Genomic DNA, 22,321 nt, shown 5'->3' with positions numbered 1-22,321 from the left:
ACAAAGGACTTGAATAGCCATTTCTCCAAAGAAGAAATAGAAATGACTAAAAAGTACATGAAAAGACATCAACATCACTAGCTTTAGGGAAATGCAAATCTAAACCACAATGAGACATCATGTCACACTTACTAGAATGACCACTATTAAAAAACTGAAAACTGCAAGTGTTAGAGAGGATATAGAGAAATAGAAACACTCATTTATTGCTAGTGGGAATGTAAAATGGTACAGCCACTGTGGAAGACAGTTTGGCAGTTCCTCAAGAAGCTAAATATAGAATTACCTTTGACCTTGTAATCCCACTACTACATATATACCCAGAAGAACTGAAAGCAGGGACTTGAAAAGCTAATTGCACACTGAAGTTCAGAGTAACATTATTCACAATTGCCAAAAGATCCCAACAACCAATCAATGGATAAACAAAATATGGTGTATGCATGCAATGAAATATTGTTCAGCTGTAAAAAGAAATGAAGTCCTGATGCCTGTGACAACAGGAATGAACCTTGAGGAAATTACGTTGAGTTGAAATAAGTCAGACACAAAAGGACAAATATTGCATCATCTCACTGTTATGAACCAAGCATAATTGTCAAACTCATGAAATTACAGTATAGAACATAGATTACCAGGAGATAGATTGGGGTGACGAATGGGAAGCTGATACTTAACTTGTACAGAATTTCTATATAGGCTGATTGTAAAGGTTTGGAAATGGATGGTGGTGATGGTAGCACATTATTGTGATTATAGTTAACAGCACTGAACTGCGTAGGCCAATGTGGTTAAAAGGGGAAACCTTAGCATATATATGTAACTAGAATAAAATATTAAAGGATAAAATATAGAACTATACAATACAGTGAAACCTATTATGGACAATGAACTATAGTTAATAGTACAAGTATAAGAATGTTCTTTCATGAATTATAACAAATGAATGACACTAATGCAAAGTGTTAGTAATGCAGAGGTATATTGGAAAAAATAGAAATCAAATGTAAATATGGACAATAGTTAATAATACTATTTTAATAGTCTTTCATAAATTGTAACAAATGTAGCTACAGTTAAAATAGTAGTAAAATTATTTTTAAAAAACATGCTATCAACAATTGTAATAGCAATTGTTACATAATTGAATAATAGATATTCTACACTGGTGTAAGGTATTGTTGGTGAGTGGACTGGTGTATGGGAATCCTGAATTTTATGCAGGATTGTTCTGTAAATCCACAACTTCTCTAATAAATAATTTCTTTTTAATTTAGAATGATTAATCTTAGTGAGAAAGGCATGTTGAAAACTGTCCAAAAGTGAGGCTTCATCCACTACACACTTAGCCAAGTTGTGAATGCACAGGAAAAGTTCTTGAAGGAAATTAAAAATACTACTCCAGCAAGCACAGAAATGATAAGAAAGCAAAACTGGCTTGTTGCTGACATGGAGAAACTCAAAGTAGCCACCACATTCCCTTAAACCAAAGCCTAATCCAGAGCACAGAATCCCTTCAATTCTGTGAAGGCTGAGAGAGATGAGAAAGCCTCAAAAGAAAAGTTTGAAGCTAGCAGAAGTTGGTTCAGGAGGGTTAAGTAAAGAAGCCATCACCATAACATAAACATGCGAAGTGAAGCAGCATGTGTTGATGTGAAAACTGCAGCAAGTTCTACAGAAGATCTAGCTCAGATAATTGAAGAATATAGCTATACTAAATAACAGACTTTCAGTGTAGGTGAAACAACCTTCCGGTGGAAGAAGATGCTATCTAGGACTCTCATAACTGAAGAGGAGAAGTCAGTGTCTGACTTCAAAGCCTCAAAGGACAGACTGACTCTCTCATTAGGGGCTAATTCAGCTGGTGACTTTAAATTGAAGCCAGTACTCATCTACCACTCTGAAAATCCTAGGGCCCTAAAGAATGATGCTAAATCTACTCAGCCTGTGTTCTCTAAACAGAACAACAAAGCCTGGCTAGCAGCACATCTGTTTATAACATAGCTTGCTGGATATTTTAAGCCCACTGTTGAAGCCTATTAATAGTTCAGAGAAAAAATATTTTTTTCAAACTATTACTGTTCATTGACAGAGCTTTTGGTTATCCAAGAGCTCTGATAGACATATATAGATGTATGTTGTTTTCATGTCTGCTGACACAACATCCATTCTGCAGCCCATTGATCAAAGTTTCGTTTGACTTTCAAGCCTTATTATTTAGGAAATATGTTTTGTAAGGCTCTAGCTGCCATAGATAGTGTTTCCTCTGATGGAGCTGGAAACAGTAACTTGAAAATCTTCTGGAAAGAATTCAATTCTAGATGCCATGAAAAACATTTGTGATTTTTGGGAGGAAGTCAAAATATGAACATTAACAGGAATTTGGAAGAAGGTGATTCCAACCCTCATGAAGGACTTTGAGGGTTTCAAGACTTCCGTGGAGGAAGTAACTGCAGATGTATTGGACATAGCAAGAGAGCTAGAACTGGAAATGAAGTCTGAAGATGTGATTGAATTGTTGCAATCTCACTATAAAATTTGAGCAGATGAGGTGTTGCTTCTTATGGATAAGCCAAGAAAATGGTTTCTTGAGATGGGAACTGAACTTGGTGACGATGTGAACATGGTTGAAATGACAACAAATGGTTTAGGATATTACATCAACTTATTGATAAAGCAGCAGCAGGGTTTGAGAGGATTGACTAATTTTGAAAGAAGTTATAGTGTGGGCAAAATGCCATCAAACAGCATTGCATGCTACAGAGAAATTTTTTTCTGAAAGGAAGAGTCAATGGATACAGCAAACTTTACTCTTGTGTTTTTCAAGAAATTTCCATGTCCCTCCAACCTTCAGCTACCACCACCCTGATTAGTCAGCAGCCATCAACATCGAGGCAAGACCCTCTGCCAGCAAAAAGGTCATGACTCACCAAAAGCTCAGACGATGTTTAACATTTTTTTTAACAATAAAGTCTTGTTTTTTTTCCTCTCTCTCTCTCTCTCTCTCTCTCTCTCTCTCTCTCTCTCTCTCTCTCTCTCTCGGTTTTAAGAACCTGATACGTATTTGCTGAATTAATAAATGAAGGAAATAATGACTTCTAGGATTGTTAGATGATTAAATTAGATAAATATAAGTGAAATGCCATAGATAGGTGACTTGTTAATATTTCTGTTTTAGTCTACTTTAAAGCTGGAAAAGTAGATAGAGTCACTGAAGGACTGCATGTGTGGAAAGAGGATGGGTGTAGATTGGGCGGGTATGTGCTAGAAGTGTTAAGTACTGAAGGAAGCAGCCAGGGGTGAGAGTTCATCTCACAGCTTTTCATGCCCTCTAGAGTCAATATCCCCAGCTCTGTCACTTCTTGCCAGCCTAAACAATCCCATGGACAGAAACTGTTTCCATGACAACACTCCATCCCAAGTAAGAAATCCAGGAAGCCACCTTTTCTCTTTCCTTCCCCCAGGAAACAAAGGGGATACAACAGGTTTCTGTGCTCTCTCTCCCAGGAGATAGCTGGGTAATGCAGGGAGGAGAAAGAAGGAACTAGAGCCCTGGAGTGAAGGTGCTGCTTTGCGCTGCTGACATCCTGATTCTTCCTTGCAGGTGGCACAGCCTGGATGCCCAGTAGCCAGGGCCATGCCAGCTGCTCAGTACCTGTGGGTCTGGGTCTGTATATAGCCATGGAGATACTGTCTTCTCCATTTGCCATTACTCATGGCAGCAGCTATGAGGAAAAAAATGTCATCTTTGTCTCAGTTATTTGGTCTTAGCTCAAATGACATTTCCTGAGGGAAGCCTTTCCTGACAGTACCTCCCTGGTAGACCAGGTATGGGGCTCTGTTTCTGTGTTCCTATAGTTCCTGGAAACACCCCTTCAATAATTTGTAATGGCCTGTCATACTCTCAGGATGTGTCTTTAGCCTCTAGGCAAGAATCTTGTCTGCTTTATTCATGACTATAACCCTGGTGTCCAGCAAAGCAACTGGTGAGCAATAGCTTCTCAATGTTTGTTTATGGATTGATGGGGTAACAGAATCCTACCACTCTTTCCCTGGACTCTTCTCTCTGGGAAAGCATGGATTGAGGAAGTGTTCCTGTACTAGAAGCCAGCATCAGTTTTTAAATGATCCTACCACTAACAAGTTACTTCAGCTATTTACTACCTCACAAGAACTTTAAGAGATCATACTATGCAATGCTTGTAAAATATGTAAGTGGAAGGTATTATCACTACATAGTGAAAGTTTCCTCATGGTGTTTCTTTGACTTTATTCCTTATATTCAATTGGTAGCTAAAATCAATTAGCATTTATGGAGCATTTATAATGGGCCAGCAGTGTGCTAATTGTTTTACGTGCATTATTCTCAATGCATCCGCACAGTAGCTATGAGAGGTAGGTGATAGAATTATTTTTTCCCGTTTTATGGATGAAGAAACTAGAGCTTAGAGAATTTAAATAACTTGCCCAAGATCAAATGATTGGGAACTAATGAAACTGGGATTTGAATCCAGCTCTTGGGTGCTCTGAGACCTTGGTAGGTGCCGGAGCAGACCAGTCCTCTAGGCCTCTCCCACCAGATATTGCATTAACTGAATTTTCCTATGTCTCGAGTGGCAGTGACTCAGATTGCTTTTTGAGTACTTCACTGACGCTAGCTCTGTTCAAGCAAGATTTATGGTGGAGCTAATCAATTAAGCAATCGTTGTTTATTGAGCTCCTCTTGAATTATTCAATATTTATTGAGCACTTTCCATGTAACCAGTACTTATGCAATGAGCTGTGGAGGATACAAGGGAGGTAGAAGAGTAAGCCTTCATCTTCAGGGGGCTTGAAATCTACCTGGGAATTGGAAGAGGGGGGGTTTTGCAAGTAAACCACATGAGGAAATAAGTAATCAAATCCTAAATTGATCAGCACAAACAAAATATTTAAAGGCAGAGAGGGGACAAGACTTCTCTATTATTTAATTTACAGTAATATTCATGAAGATGGCACTGCTTACTACCCTTGAAAAAGAAGTAGGAATAGATTGGGAAAAGAGTGGAGAAGAAGACATTTGAGGTGGGGAAAAACAGGGCAGGCAGAAACCCAGAATGAACATGGGATGCTTCAGTGCCCAGTAGAGACAGGCCCAGCTCCAGTGGAAGGTGATGATTAGAGAGTCATTCTTATTTAAAACATTCTAATATGAGAATGCCAGGCTTTCTCCCCAGAATCCAGCATGGCGTCTGGCATGGACTAAGTGTTCAATATGTGTAAAGATAAATAAGACATAGTCATTCAAGGGACAGAGTATTCAGTAGAACGGAAAACACATGTATGTATCTACTTGTACCATAAAATCAAATGTGTTAAGTGCTGGTGATGCTATGATAAGGAATTTTGTTTCCATCAGTTTGGCAGACTAAATACCACAGCTGTACCCTTGTTCTTACAAAATACTTAAAAGTGCTAAGAAAATAAACCATATTTTAAAATACATTTTCTTGGTTGTCAGGGATGTAAGAGAAGTTCCCAGAAGTAAAAAATGAAGCAAATCTGAGACATGAGCTAAATTGAAGCCAGTGACTATCCTAGGCTTCTGCTGATCCCGAGTGACTTAGGGCCTCTATTTTCACAGTTGTACAAGGGCAAGAAACATGATCTGGACCCATGAAAGGGTTAAGGGGAGTTGAATTAGGGGCCTCCACTTAAAGCCAGGATCCCGAAAGTTCTCAGTCTCAAATGAAGATTGGTTAGAAGCAAAGCTGTAAGGGATATCATGAGGTCCCTTTGACCTCCATAAGTCCTCACTAATTAGTGGGTTAGTATAATGTTTGGGACCTCCAGAGGTTAGTGTTACCTCATAGTGAATATCTAACATCATCCCTGAAGTCTGGGTAATTTTCTTTCCTCGGTCCACAGCCATACTGGTAAACCCAAAAAACATGTCTTTTTGGGTTAAGATTAGCAAAAAAGATTTATAGTGCATACCTGCAGCAAGAATGCAGGGTCCTTCATTAGGGACTAGGGATACCCGATCTACCCTTTAACCAACAGGCTCTGAGCCTATGAATGAACTGTCTCAGATTTTAAAATTGGGCAAAAGGCCATGACTTTGAGTTCTCAGGTACCTGTTCATCACACTTGGAATTTTTTATATTATTCCTATCAGGTAAAGCATCTCTTTCAGTCCTAAAGAAATTCAGTTTCTGCCAAAATCCCTTTGGGTCTAGCCATTATGATTACTAGTCTGACATTTTTGCATTTTTTCAGTAAACATGCCTACCATGTCTTTGGTAGTTAAGTATTGCAACTTGACTTTTACCACTCCAGGACCCCATTATCTCCGCTGAAACTAGGGAGTCATCTACCATCATCAGACCTCGCTACAGAAGAAAGCCACTACAGAACTTCCCAAGGATATTAGTGAGTGTTCTCTTCACTAATCTGTTTCTTAGTTCTTTGGTGAAGGTAGTGTACTTTGAGCTCTCTAGGGATCTGGCCAGAAGACATAGGATGGGTGGGTGTCACATATAAGTACACACGCATTTCTCATCTTTTAAGACTTTGGATTTCTTCCTCCACATTATATCAAAGAAGCTCTGGCTTCTTCATTTACTGTGGTTCCACTGATTTCAGATTTCAGTCAACCTACCAACAAACTGTTAGAACAGTTCTCAGCTGTTGTAGCTAACACATTGAATCCAAAATCTTCACTAAGTAAACAGATGTCAATAAGTTTGGCTTGATTCTACTTTGTGTCTGTTTTTTTTTTTTTCCCTGATCTATCGCTCTGAGAATCTATTCCCATGCATATTCCTCTGGTTTCTTTTGATATTTGCATGATCTTGGAATTCTTTCAATGTATAAAATGACATCTTTCTAAGTCCTAGAGGCAATAAGGGATAATAAGAGTGGATCTTGAGAGAAATGTATAAAATCCTTTAAGGTATTTGCTTCAGGTGAGATCACTACCATCTTTAAGCAAGGATAGGCTAATATTTTTGGATAAAGGAAGATGGGCTGTTTCTGTAGGCAAGGAAAGCCCAGTGGAGTTTATTAGAGAGGGAGCATCATGGACTCATATTCATCCAAATTGACTAAAATTCGTCCAAACTGACCAATTCTCTGTTCCTATTCATTCTCAATCAGTGCCCTAACATTTACGTAAGAGATCTTGAAAGGCCATGAATTCAATTTGTGTTCCAATTCTGCAACTTACAAGATCAAATTTTGCATGGGGTTTTTTAGTTACATTGTTTATATAGGTGTGGTATATAAAATATTCTTTTAGTACAGTTATAGAAATGACTAGTTTTCTGACATTACTTTGAATGAGAATTTAAAAGCTAAGAACCTTGTCATTTTCTTTTCCTAAGCAATCCAGGACAGTCATATATACTCAGCCCACACTGCTGTCTTTTAACTCTTTTGCTATGTAAGTCTGCTACAATGGACACTTGGTCTTTCATAACCTTGCCTTAAATATTAATTCATTTTAAGAAATTACTGGTGATAAATTTCATAGTCATTTCCCCACTCCAGGCTGGGAACCAACAGTGCCCCATTTTCTATCAGCGTACCTGTACGCTGTCTTCAGGTATAACCAGGTCTCAAAATAGATCCAAGTTTCCTATCATTCAAGATTTGTTCCCTGGAAATACTTCATATGCAAAATAATGTAAATAGTCAGAATTTGGTCAATAAAAGTAGTCTAGGTATTTCAGACCAGTCTAGGTATTTCAATCAAGAAGGCACATTGTTGCTTAAATACCAGCAAGTGCTAAAGGAATAAACATCAAGAGAGGCTGTCACTACATCTTAGTAGTAGCTAGATAGCTATCTGGGAATCAGGAAGTTGCTGGAAATCCAGGAAGCTGATGATTCTTCATAACTGCCCCTACCCATGAGGTGAGTGATGTCTAGGAAGAGACCTGGAGGTGAATACAAAATCTCAGTCTGATAAAACTCATGAGAGTGCCTACTGTTACTTGTAGATTAATGATTTGCCTTCAGCCTCTCTCGTACTTTAGAAACCTTATGCAAGTATCTCTCCATGGTGGAAATCTAGCCCATAATTTTACTGGTGGAAATTCTGATAAATGTAGTTTCTAGACTTCTAACTCCTGTGAAATGGGGAGAATACAGAAGAGGAAAAATGTTCTGTATTACTGAAAGACAATCCAAAACATGAAAAATATATATATCTTTGTTCATAGACAATAATATCATTTAATAAAAGACAAAAGAACCTACAAATCAATTGTTGGAATTAATAGGTGGTTAGCTATGTTGTTAGATAAAAAGGTAACATAAAATTAAATTTCCTCTCTACATACCAGCAAAAAAGAGGTAGGAAAAAGTATTTTCACAACCCACAAAGCTATGATTTACCCAGTCATAAATCTCATGAGTTCTAAGTCTTTATGGGAAAAAAAAAATTTAAGTTTTTGAAAGACATTCAATTAGCCCTAAATAAATAGAAAGACAATCTTTATAAATAAGAAGATGATAACAAAACAGAGACTTCCTCCTGCAGACTGTGGCATTCTGGGGCTGGCTACTAGGGATTGGCAAGACACATGGTGGCATTTCTTGACCTCTCCCTTCTCTTCTGGGTTCTCTTGATGTTTAGCTTCTTGCTTCTTGTGGCTTTCTCTCTCTCTGAATTTTACTCCACTTATAAAAAACTCCAGTCATAAGATTAAGGCCCATCCTGATTGTGTTGGACTACACCCTAACTGAAGTAGCCTCATCAAAATGTCGTATTTACAATGGGTTCACACCCACAGGTATGGATTTGATTAAGAAAATGTTTTTCTTGGATATATACAGCTTCAAACCACCACAGGGTTTGATGCAATTTCAATAAAAATACCAATGTATTTCTAAATGGGACTTGGCAAGCAGTGCCTTGATGACACATTGATTTGGACTTTTTCCCAGCCTCAAACTGTGAGTGAATAAATTCCCATTATTTAACCTGGCCCCTTAATGGTTTTTGCTGGAGCAGCCTAGAAATCTAAAACAATAGCTAAAGAACTCATAAAGAAGAAAAGGACACCATGTGGATTCCAAGACATAATATTAAGTCCATAGTAATTAATACAGTGTATTATTAGTGCTTATACAGATTAATATGTGAAACAAATAGAGAGTCCAAAAACAGGTCCATGCTTATTAGAAAGTTGATATTATTCAAAGATAGTTTTGCAACTAAGTAGGGGGAATTTAGATTTTTGATAAGTTGCTCTGGGACGTTTGTTCACTCATATTTAAAAATATTAAATTGGATCCTTGCCTCTCAATATAAACAAAAATGAATTCCAGGTGGGACAAGGTCCTAAATATAAAAAGCAAAATTTAACACATTTTGAGAAAATGTAGGAGAATAACTTCTTGGCCTCAGTGTAAGGATATTTTTTTCAAGCAAGTTATAGAAAGCCTACGTTACTAAAAACATTAAGTATTAAAAAATCTGATCTATTTGGCTGCAATATAATAAGATCTTCTGTTCATCAAAGAAATCATAAAGAAATTAGATACACAAGCCAAAATCTTTGAGAAGTTATTTCCCACCCAAACTTACAAAGGTTTAGTATTCAAATATATAAAGAGCTTCTATGAATCAATGAGAAAAAGATAAAGTAGAAAAAAAGAAAAAGATAAAGCAGAAATAGAAATTTGGACAAAAGACATGACAAGGTATTTCACATAAAGCTGGTATAACCAATAAAATTATGATAAAGATAGTCATATTAGTCATCAGAAGAATGTAAATGAAAACCATCTACCATTTTGTGTCATCAAAATGGCACTTAGAAGCTTTTAAATCTGACTATCAAGTGTTGACAAGGCAATGGAAATTTTCATATACTGTTGTTAAGAGTGTAAATGTTGCTAGATAAAAATGTAATGTACAAAATTAAATTCCATTTCTATACACAAACAAATAAAAAGATAGAAAAAATAATATTTTCATGACCACAAAGCTGTTGTGAAACAATTCACTCCAACAGTTTCACTCGTGGCAAACATTTTTCACATCTGCAAGTATGTTTATTGTAGGAATACTTATAATAGCAAAGATCTTAGGAAAAAAAAAGACCTATCAACAGAAGAATTTAAAAATAAAGTGCAGTAACTTCATATAAGTGAAAACGATTAACCAGAGCTCTATCTGTGAACATAAATGCCCATTATAATAATAATTTTGTGTGATAAAAAATACGTAAAGTATGGTTCAATTTATAAATATTTCATAGATATGCAAAGCCAAACAATATACATTTTCAAGATAATACCCTATGTAGTAAATGATGTTTCCTGATAAGGTATAATATGCACATAACTTAGGATAGTGTTTCTTAAGTGCAAGAGAGGAATTTGGGATAAGACATAATCACACAAAGAGTTTCAAAGGTGTTAATAATATTTTAGTTTTAAATCAGCTCATGGGAACACAGATGTTTAATTTTTACTGTACATACTTTACATATAGTGTTATATGCTTTCATGTGAAATATTTCATAACAAAAATCAATGTGCTTTGGGAACAAATAAGAAGAGGATTAATTCTTATTGAGAGAACTAAAGACCTCCTCCTAGAGAAAATCAATTTTGAACTACTTTGGCTTTTGTGTTAGTGTAACACTAACTAGTTGCTGAAACAAATAAACCTATAAATTACAGTAAACTAATACATAGAATTTAATTTCTTTTTCAAATAATAATCCAACATAGATTCTTCAGATTGGCAGGTGACATTTTTTTCTACATAGTGATTCAGGGATCAGTTCCTTTAATTATGAACTTCTTCCATCCTCCATGGCCTTTTGCCTTTTAGTGTCACTCAACAAAAGGGAAGTGTGAAAAGTGCATTAGCTTCTTTAAAAACCTTGCGCTGGAAGCAATATACCTCACTTCTAATCACATTCCCTTGGTGAGAATGACCACAATTAATCTTAGGGGGTGGAACGAATGCTGAAAAGGTAGTATCTGGGGGGTAGCCATTGACCAGTCACAAGTCTATTCTGTGGTAGGGAAGTTACAGATGTGATAGTTGACATTCTCTTCCATATCCACATAAGATAGATAAGATTTCAATAAAGGACCTGGTAGAGAGAGATTTCATGGTAGAGGAACTAACAAATATGCACAAAGGAAGAAAAGGGCTGTGTAATTTTGGGGGTAGAGGAAGTATGATCTGCCCAGTTTGGCTGGATCAGAACGTAGGACCTTGGACCAGAATCAATGGTTACATCAAGTGACCAAAAACCTCAGAAAATAGGAAGAGGATGAGATCAGTAACCCTTTGTAGGGGGTTCTGGTGAGTGATAAAAGGCAAATGAGAGGGATGAGGAGGAGGAGATGATGGTGAGAACAGGTCCCAGTTAATGGCCAAACCTGTTTTTCCTGAACCAAGACGGCAGAGGTATAATTTGCTGAGTCACACAGGTCCTCACATTCTAGTAGGAGAACTTCCTCCTTGCCCAATGGCTGTTGCATTCTTACAGTCCTGACCAGCCTGCAAAGACCAGTGCAGTTCCCACAGCTTAGATCCTAGTGATGATGGAGCACCTGTGGACCATCTGTTGTGAGCTAGGCATTCATACTCACTTCAGTCTACGTAATCCCCATTTACAATGGTAACAACACAGATCCACCAAAGGAGAGATTTTATCCCTGTTTACAAATGAGAGAAGTAAGTAATTTTCCCAAGTGTGCAGGAGGTTGTTGTTAAGACCCAGATCATCTGGCTCTAAGGCCACGTTCCTTCTACCTCACCACAACCAACCCATGAGGCTGCCTGGTAATTCATACCTTATGCATCTCTCCCACAAGCAAGACAACTTGCTGCACCTCACCAGTTCACTTTTATGCTGTCTTTTACTCTTGACTCCTCATGCCATCTCTTTCCCTATGCCCTGATTTTAAGGTCTATGACGATGAGACTATATTTTAAATATTTTCTATATTTATTGTGGTACGTGGACTGGCTTACCCACCAGAGCAGTGTTCCATCCATCAATTAATAAATCAATCAGTTAGGGATGATCTAGCAGAATAGCTCAAGAAGAACCCTCTAGGACTAGAAGGGATTGGGCAGGACTTTGAATATCAGAATTAAGGTAGACAGAGGGAGGAGGCCAAAGCACACGGAAAGGCATTTTAGTTGCTTACAGCAGACAGGAAAAATATCCCTTTGGGAAGCACATGAATGTATGGACCACTTCCCCAAAAGAATGACCCTTGAAAATACACAAAAATATTTCATATACACGTGGACACTGGGGTAAAGATACAGGAGTGGCCCAGATTTAGAGTCAGTGTCCAGTGATATATTGATTTAAGAACCAACCCCATCCTAACTAGAGAGCCTTACCAATTGCATCCCAAATGAATTCTGCCTTAAACTCTCCACTGGCCTCTGCTGTCCTGAATCTCTTTTGTTTCTTCTCATCTTCATTTTCCCTTTGCTACATTGAAAGCATCACCTCTTCATCTATTCAAAAGTTCACACCTACATTGGCGTGATTATCTCTGTGGAGATAATCTCATCAAAATTTCCAGTAACAATACTGAATCAGGATTAAAAGAAAGGGCTGCCACCACATGATTGAATCAGGATTAAAACATGGCTTTTCTTGGGTACATTAACACTTTCAAACCAGTGCAGGGTCCCAGCATCAGCACTTGCTCATTCCCTGATCTTTCAGGTGTTCATTTAATCTCTTGGAAGCTCTGTTGCCTAATGTGAGAATAAGGAAAATGACGACTATCTCATGGCATTGTTGAGGTGATTCAATGTAGAAATTGTGCTTTAGAAACTTTAACTTCAGGCAAATGTGAGCCATTATTATGAAGCAAGAACAGCCTCTGTGTGTGTGTGTGCGTGTGTGTGTGCATGTGATGTGTATTGGGTATGGGCATGAGGGTGTGAGAGAAAGAAGAGGGGACAGGATACTTTGCTGATTGAATACACTATTTTCTGTTTATAGCTTACTCTGTATAAAAGTGCTATAAAAATTATTATTTTTTTTATTACCATCATCATTAATAATGAAAATGGCTGTTGGGTGCCAGGATTTCCTCAGCATGTGGCATCAGACCCAACTTTATTAGTGCAGCCAGTGCTAGGAGGATGCAGAGATTCTGAGAAGTGCTGACCTCGTGTCTCTCCCCTACCCTCCAGAAGACCCAGCCTAGAGGGAAGAGCCAGGTCCTAAGCACATCCTACCTGGGAGAGCTGGAGGGACCAAAGGCAATGAGTCCATCCCAGGAGGAACAGCTGGATCACTCATAGGTAGTCCTGACGTGGTTCAACATCCCAAGGGATGTGCATTCCACAGCTTAGAAGGACCATGGGGCTGCAATGTCCAGAAAACCCTGCCTTTGATCTGTCTTGCTGAATTAAATGCTAACTAAAGAGGGCACCATGCATTGGTCTGGATGTCTTGCTTTAGGAACAATTTCCAATGCTGTCTTTCAGGAAGTATTATTAAAGACATGGGGATATAGTGAAAAATGGGCTTCCTTCTCCCAACTCTATGCCCCATGTTTCTCAGAGAAACCCATGTAGCTTTCCAGTTTTGTGACTCAGCCAATCAACTCTTCACCTAGCAGCTAGAGCTATCTTGCTAACATGTGGTCTTGTTCATTTCCTTTGCTTGATCTAAGTTCTTTGATAGTTTCATTTTTCTTTGTGTAAACACTAAATTTTCCCCCATGACAGTCAGGCTGGGCCTGACTCCAACTTACCTCACTGGCTTTCACTGCAAGCCACTCCCTCAGGATCTCAAATGTCCCTATTCTCCACCCCCTACATTCCACCTCCACCACAAATATTAGGCTAAAAATTCAAGGATCCAGGGGACTTGCCTCTCTGTTTCCCAGTCTTACACTCCTTTGTTGTTTGTTGCATTGAACTAAATTGTTAGATGGACTCAGGGTCTCTCTTTGACACTACCTCCAGCTTAAAAGAAGAGGGATCCTGGACCTGCAACCTCTGTTCATCTCACTGTGGCCTGGTTACAGCTGCCAGAACCAATTCTGACCTCAAGCAGAAGGGATTTGAGAAGTTCCATACCAACTTTAAACCTGCCTTGTTTTAATACAGCCTTGACCTCATTCCTCAGTTATACAGCAGGTCCTTGAATAATTATCCCAACTCTGCCCCAGTTCCAGTACCTTGAATTCTATCTTGATCACCTGCCAAGCACCTCATACATCGAGACTTTTCTGCCTTGCCTCAGAAAGGTGGGATGGAACTACAGGTAGGCTCTGCCCACTGCCAGTAGACAGTCCTAATACTGAGTGTGTTCCTGCACATTGCAGATTCCTGTTCTCCTCTGAGTCTGCTGACAAATCTGGTTTCATGTCTCACCTCTCCTTACACCTGAGCCATCCTACTGCTGTTCCCTGAGATGTGACAAACTTATCCTCACCTCCTCCTGACGTGGCTCACTGAGACGTGGGCACACAGGCAGTTTAGATGTTTACTTAAGTTTTGTCACCATGGGGCGGACTTTGGGGTATGAACCATAAACACCGTGGGCATTGCAACACCAGCCCCCAGTGCAGCTGGCAGTCCTTGTCAGGTACAGACTGACCTCCCCACCTCTTGTCCAATTATGCTACTTGCTCCAATCCTTTAAGTTATTGTTACTAACAATTGTATTGTAGCTATTCTTAGGATTAGATTCTAATCCTTTAGGTTATTGTTACTAACAATTGTATTGTAGCCATTCTTTGTTGACATTAGCTATCACTTAAAGAGCAAGCGCTGGATATGAAGCCATCTGCTAAGCATTTTACATGCATTATCTAAAATTCACAATTTTCCTATGAGTGAGATATATTATGTTCACTCATCTTCATTATTTGCATGGGGAAACTAAGGTTTAAAATAATTGTCTACAGTATTCAGCTCCAAAATACAAACTCAAGTCTGTCTGACTTCAAAATCATAAACTTTTACTTGTTTCTACGCAGGCGAGATATAAAGACCTCTTTTGAGGAAACAAAATTCATCATGGATCTCCTCCAGTGATAAAGTAGTTTTAAGATATCTATAAACGTAAAATCAGTTATTAATTTATTATATTTATAGCCCTCACATAATCATGAAACCTCTATCAGTCAGGATGGCCTATAATAACAAAGTCCTTAAAATATTAGTGGCTGCAAGCAACAAAGATTTATTTTTTCTCATCATACATGACATCACAGGTCATCTGGAGTTGATCTGATCCATCAGCTGCAGAACCTGTATCCATCTGGCAAAGTAAAAAAAGGACACATTCAAACTCAGGAATTGAACATTTTATCTATTAATTATATAATCTACAAGGGTGTCACCAGGTTTCAGGAAACCAGTAAGTTATAGTTTAGAACCTGAGGGTTAATAATAACAAGGAACCCTTACTTTGAAGGTTCAGGGATGAAAAGCAATGACCAGGACCTAGGGAGATAGTTGACCTAGAGGGAGACAGGTAGGTCTGTTTCGTGTTGACCTGAAGGAGAGTGAGCCAGGAAACTTAATAGTCTGGCCTCACAATCTTTCTGCCCTGTGGTTTCCTGCCAGTATTTCCATTGGCCATACCCAACCAGAAGTTTGTGTGTAATGGAGATCATTGATCTGGCCCATACAGGTCTGCTTCACAGAGTGAAGGGTGGAGAGTGGATCTGGGTAGACACTTAGCATGATCTCAAATGTTACTAGAGGAAAAGACAGACCTGGAGGGAACCACTTGTAATTAAAAGCTCTGCCTCCTAAGTGACCACATAATTTCCCACTCACCGAGCATTGGCCAGAACTATCCATCTGCCCTTCTCAACAGAAGACATCCTGCCATATGCCTAGGAGGAGAGAAGAACCGGATAGCTGATGAGCAGCCCTGAGGGGACCCACAGAGCCAAAAGTAATTTGTAGATTAAATACAAAAGAAATAACAGAACCAGAGCAATTAAAATTAACAAAATTAATTTGATGTTACAATTGATAGTGCTTTGCTAAAACTGAGTCTTTCCCCCGGACACAAATATGTCCAACAGGTCCTTGGAGCTTGGCCTTCCTAAGCCTCCATGTGCCATCTGATGATTCAGTTCTCTCACTAATAGCGTACTACTCTGTGCATCCACACTGACATCCAGGAAGTTATTTGGTCTTCACTGGTCAGAAGTGTGCTGTTTACATTGTAATTTCCCCTCTGCTCTTTTCTCTCTAGACCACGTCAATCATTGTAGTGCTAGTTGTTCCTGATGCAGTCGTAAATGCAAAGGCAAATGTGAGCAATGAAATCAGCAGTTGTTTATAAGGTTGTTATCTATATGATCTGTAAAATGCTTACATTAATTCTTTTGGATTATCAGTTAATTGAAAATAAAATTAAACAATTGTTACAGAGAATTCAAAGATCCTTTAGAAACACTGCTTCTTATTGTCCTTTCGATTTCCTCTTCTCGTTCCAGGCTGACTTCTCCTCTTTCTAGCCTGTGATACGCCTGCCTCCATTCAAGTTCTCCGGCTGCTGTGTATTTCTCTCAGGCTATTTCCTGGCTTAAATTAATCCAGAAAGCTCTGTTTCCACCCTGCCCTTCAGCCCTACAACCTTGGATACTCCGCGTGTTCCAGCTCTAACTCTTTTAAGTGAGCTCTGGGTTTCGCTTTGAACATTTTTTCATTTATTTTAAGACAAGCTAAGGCTTTCCAAGAACATGTTCTTATTCTGTACTACTTTGTCACCTGATGTCCCACTCTCACACTGACATGAGCCAGCAGTCTGGGTCACCAAGCCTTACATGGTGGGTTCTTGGAGTGCATGCCCCTGGGTAGCCTTCAAGGGGTCTATTAACCCCTGAAATTGAAAATAAAATCTTATGTAGAGGTATTCAAGGCTATCGTTTTTCTAGAGACAAAAAAGAGTGCAGAATTTTCATCAGATCCTCAAAGAGGTCTGGGACCTAACAAATGCTGCCGTCTACTGCCTTTCACTATCCATTTAAAAATTCCCAATGTTTGTTTCCATTTTCCTTTTTTTTTTGTATGCTGTATGGCAGGGGTCATATGCCATTCTTCTTCCATGTGAGTATCCCGTATTGTAGCACCATTGGTGAATTTCTGTTTGTTTTTGTTTTTTGTTTGTTTTTTGGGGAAATGCATTGAGCTGGGAATTGATCCCGGGTCTCCCACATGGCAGGCAAGAATTCTACTGAACTACCCCCTTGCACCCCCCTGTCTCCATTTTATAAGCAACTTTTCTCTACTTTTGTTAAAACTTAAAAAGCCACATGTAAGATCCCACACTTACATACATGCTACAGAGACTCCTGTAACATGTTGCTGCCAAATAACCTAACCATTTTTTTTCTTGTATAATTTTGTCTATGACAAACACAGTCTATGGCTTACTGACAGCGAAGCAGCCCATAGTCCTTCCTGGAAGTGCCTGGAAGTGCCTGATTTAGATTGGGTGCTCATTTTCTGGTGTATCAGATAAACTGGACTCATTCCATGTCCAGTGGGTTAATCATGATTGATGTAAGCTGCATAACAAATTACCACAAAATTAGCAACTGAAACCAACCCATGTTATTATCTCCAAGTTTCTAAGTCAGGATTCTGAGCATGGCTTGGCTGGGCCCTCTTCTCTGGGTCTCACAAGGCTGCACCAAAGTATCTGCCAGACTGCATTCTCATCTGGAAGCTCAACTGGGGGAGAATTTTGCTTCCAAGCTTACTCAGGTTGTTGGCAGAATTCACTGTCTTGTGGCTGTGGTACTGAAGGCTTCAGTTTCTTGCTGACTCCTTATCCAAGGCCACTCATTTCCTAAATGCTACCCACTGTATCTTGCCATATGAGCTTCCTCATGTGGATAGTAACTCATCAAGTTGTTAAGGGAAATTTATAAAGAGGTGGACTCTTATATAAAGTGACATAATGCAATCACAAAAGTGATATCTCATCACCACTTTCATAAATAAAACAGAATCATGGGATAATCTTTGCCATATTCTGTTGATTAGTAGAGAGTCTCAGGTCCCACCCACAGTCATGAGAAGGTGATTATGCAAGGGGTCATCTTGGGGTCTGTCTGCCACATAGACTGGTCATCAGGTTGTCCTTGCAGTGACTGGTTTGGTCATGAGTATGTGATACAGTCTTGGACATTGGGACTAGGAGAGGGGTGTCTGATGGGGGCATGTGGCTGAGCTTGAAGGCACTGTCCAATATCTACCTCCTCCTGTTCTTCTGGGGGAGAGAGTTAGACTGAATTTCCCTGTCCTCTTGCAGCTGAGTGGGATCATGTGACTAGTTCTCACTAACTGTGAACTGAAGTGAGATGTGGCATCTTCTGGGCCTTCTCCACACCATCTCTCTTCTAAAGGCCAGATGCAGAGGACCGAGAGGCCTCAGTGGATTATCCTGAGGCCCAGGAGCCACAAGATGGAAGGAACCTGGGTCGTTCCTGAGACTCTGCGTGGAACAGAGGATCCTACTTGAACAGTTAACTTGCTCTAAACTGTGGCATCAGAAAAAAAACCTTTATTGTATTTGACTGCTGGGATTTTGGTATTATTTGTTATGGCAGTAAACTTATGCAGATAAATACAAAGGACTTCTAAGAAAAGTGTTCTCCCTAATAAAAAAATATTCATGTGGAATGAGAGAAGAGGTCCTTCCTCTACCTCTTTAATGGCTGCCTTACTTGCACATTACATAAAACAACTACAGTCACTTTGCAATCATATGGGGTACAGCAGAAAGAGGAAACATCTCCAGTGGCCAAATTAAACAAACCTTGGAATTCTTATTAAATAACGTAGTAAAAACTCCTCTGTCTTACAGCCAAATTTAGTTGTATAATCCATTTTTTCTAGTCAAAAGCATCCCATTTATACAGAATTCAAGTTCAATTCTTAGTAGGCTGCATCCATCTTGTATTTATCACATCCTAAATCATTTACTAACTTAAGCACCTGGTTTTTATGAGCCACCTACATCAAACATATTCATGTTCAGAAAATTGAACCAGAGCCCACTGCTTTATCAGATGATACATTACAACATAATTTCTCTTTACCTTATAGTAATGCAAGTCTGCTTGGAAAGGGAGCATGTTAAGGAGTATCAGATCTTAATGCCCTGGTATAGATGAGTTTATCAGATCCTCTATTAAACCTCTTTTTGAGACCTTGGCCAACTCTCTACACTTCATAAGGAGCTAACACAACCCGCCTGGGAAATGTTACTTCAGGGTCTGGTTAAATGTGGAGGACAAGGTAGCTCTGGGCACCTATAAGATGGAGGTCTTTTCCTGGGAAAAACATACAATAAAAGAGAGAGAAGAGACTACAGACAATAAAATTACCTCCCTCGCTAGCATGTCTATAATCAGTTTTTCTGGATATGAGCCCAATCTCTTTGCAGCAGAACAGAGGGAGAACTGGGTGACTGCGTTTAATCCCATTGGCTGCCTGGCATGACCAGTCTGCAGCACCTGGTGGAAAGGATAGGCTAAGACAGGTGGCTGGTGGGCAGGAAGGACTGAAAGTCACTAGGGATCGAAGGCAGCGAGTTAGGAGGCAGGGCACTCATGCTCTTGAGGGCTCCCATCCAGAGCTCATTCAGAGGCAGGGGAGTCCTTTTTGTTATACAGTCTCGTTCTCAGAGCACTGAAGAAAGACTTGCTGGTGTCTTTTCCTCGTGCCCATTATACCTCCCTCCTTAGGTGAGGAAGGCACGTGGTGGGGGGACGGGCAGAGATCCATGTCCCTCCCTTTCCCCTTTAACTTCTCTCTGTCCCTCCCTTTGTCACTCCTTTTCTCCCTTCCTCTTGTCTGTCTGCCTACTCTTTCAGGCACTCTTGAAAGCAACTGTGGCCACAATGAAGCCGGCACCTGAATTTTACTCCTGATCTGCAACTGATAAGCTGTGTAACCAGGTTACTTCATTCATTCTTTAATTGTCAAATGCTTTTTGGGTTGTTACTCTAATAGGCCAGTTATTGTGCCACTTACTGGAGATAATCTGAGGCTCTTTCTTAGAAAACTGTATTAGGCCAGATGATCTACCAGCTCTGCCAACACACCTGTCAACTCTTCAAATCTTGAGTTTTCTTGCCTTCCCAATGCCATCCAGCAGCTCCTTGTTCCTCTTTGGCCTGTAATCAAAAGGCATTCCAGTCTTTCCTCTCCCTCCTTTGTCTTCCTCCTCCACATCAAAACCAGGACACTCTGAGGCTTGTTCCTTCACTCCTTCAATCAGCATGCAATTACTAATCCGGTAGTGTAACCTGAGCAGAAGTCTAAATAACTGCTTGATAATCCCCTAGTATTTGATCATTTCAAATACCATTTGCATTTTCATTAGCGTCTTAAATGGTCTTGTGATTCTCTTTTTAAAAATTGCTAAGTAATTTAAGTTTTAAAATTTCCAAATAGAGATTTATAGATATATTTATGGAAAACTAGGTAGAGATCATGAATTTATTCTTCCACAGAAAGGCATGAATGTGATCATATCGTACATAACTTTCCATGTGGATTCTGTGATTTCCCTTTGTTGGCTTAGTTCCCCCTCCCCCTCCCCAACCCCTTTCACACTAGTAATCTTCAATCACAAACTCTCCCCCATAAAACCAGGTAACCCATTTTAACTATCAATTAACGTTCCACATTTTTTCATACTTAGCTTCTAATCACACCAGCATGTAAAGACATACATAAATCGATGCATATTGGAGTATTGTTGTTAGTGGCAAAAACATTAGAAATATAGTGAATATCTATCAATATGGAATGATTGAATAAATTCTGGTATAGCTACATGCTTCAGTCAGACCAGGTTAGGTGTTCATGTGCAATAGACAACCACAAAATTCAGTGGCTTAAAACAATACAAATGTATTCCTTGCCCGTGCTGTATGGCAAGGATCTCATTTTTTGAAAAAATGACTCAAAAATCTCAACACTTAGATTTATGTGTGTTTGTAGGACTATGTGCATATGAGCTGGCTGAGTTATTCTTTTATCTTCTTAAACATCAGAATTACCCTGGGTCCCTTGCTAAATGTTAAATGTCTGGGCCTCATTCCAGATCTACTGAATTATATCTGGCCTGTGCATTAGTGGACAAGCCACAAGACTTGAACCAAGGCCTTTTGATACCCAAGAATGGGTTCTTATTCTACAGCATGGTTCATTCTTCCCAGATGATGTCCTCCCTGAGGAAAATTCATTTATTCCTTCATTTACCCATTCATCCACCTTTTTAGCTATCAATTATTTATTGAGTATCTTCTATGTGCCAGAGACTTTGCTAAGTGCTTGGGATTCAGTTGTGAAGAAAACAGATTTGGCCTCCATTTTTATTTTACAGTCCTGGTAGGAAAAGCATTTAAGAAATACATATGCACCTTAATTCATGTGCACAAATTGTGATAGGGCTAAGTAGGAAAAGTAATGTAAAGAGATCACATAATAAGAGGACTGCAATTAAATTGGGGAATGAAGGAGGGCCTCCAGAGAAAATGAAGGATGGCTAGGAAATGGTTGGGGGAGAGGGTAGAAGACAAGGGACAGGGAGCTAAGCACAGAGCATCGCAGGCAGAAAATGACAGCAAACTAGCACGCCTGGGGATAGTGAGAGATGAGCTTGGACAGGTATGCCAGCACCAGGCCACACAGGGCTCTGCAGAACCTAGTAAGGAGTTCAGTCTTTATTCTAACTGTAGTGGAAGACCTTTAAGATTAAAAGCAGGCAGGAGTCAGAGAAGATTTTATACAAGTTATCTTTTCACATCAACTTTATTGATATTGAGCTATAACACATGCAATCAAATTCACTTCTTGGAAATGTTCAGTGTGATTAGTTTATAATACAAATGCATATTATACACACATACATATGCACACAGCTGTGTATATCTGTGTATCTACCACCACAATCAATGTATACACTGTTTCTATCATCCCCAAAGCTTCCCTTGTGCCTCTTCCCAGTCAATTCCTGGTCCTAGTTTTAGGCAACCCTGATCTGTCATTATAGATGAGACTTTTCTAGAATTTGATATAAAAGTCATCCTACTGTAAGCAGTTTTTTAATACCTCGTTTATCTTACATTACACAACACCATGCATTCAGATTAATCCGTATTGTCAAATGCATCATTATATGATTTCTTTCCATTGCTGAGTAGTAGTGCACTGCATAGGCGTACCATAGGCTTTTGATTTACTCACCTGTTCGTTGATGTTTGTGTGGTTTTCAGTATGGAACTATTTTGAATAAAGCTAATATGAACATCCATGTAAAAGATTTTGCCTGGGCAT

At 39.2% G+C, this 22,321-nt stretch overlaps 1 long non-coding RNA gene across 1 annotated transcript; it reads left to right on the top strand.

The window, feature by feature from the left end:
• Positions 1-5,220: 5,220 nt before the first annotated feature.
• Positions 5,221-16,868, top strand: LOC143675983 (uncharacterized). Its single transcript, XR_013171736.1, has 3 exons — positions 5,221-5,320; positions 6,319-6,411; positions 16,459-16,868. It is a non-coding gene; the product is annotated as an uncharacterized LOC143675983 (long non-coding RNA).
• The last annotated feature ends 5,453 nt before the right edge of the window (positions 16,869-22,321 follow it).

The sequence above is a fragment of the Tamandua tetradactyla genome, chromosome 3, assembly GCF_023851605.1.
Source record: "Tamandua tetradactyla isolate mTamTet1 chromosome 3, mTamTet1.pri, whole genome shotgun sequence".
In the NCBI taxonomy this organism is placed as follows: Eukaryota; Metazoa; Chordata; class Mammalia; order Pilosa; family Myrmecophagidae; genus Tamandua; species Tamandua tetradactyla.
This window is presented reverse-complemented; position numbering and strand designations above follow the sequence as displayed.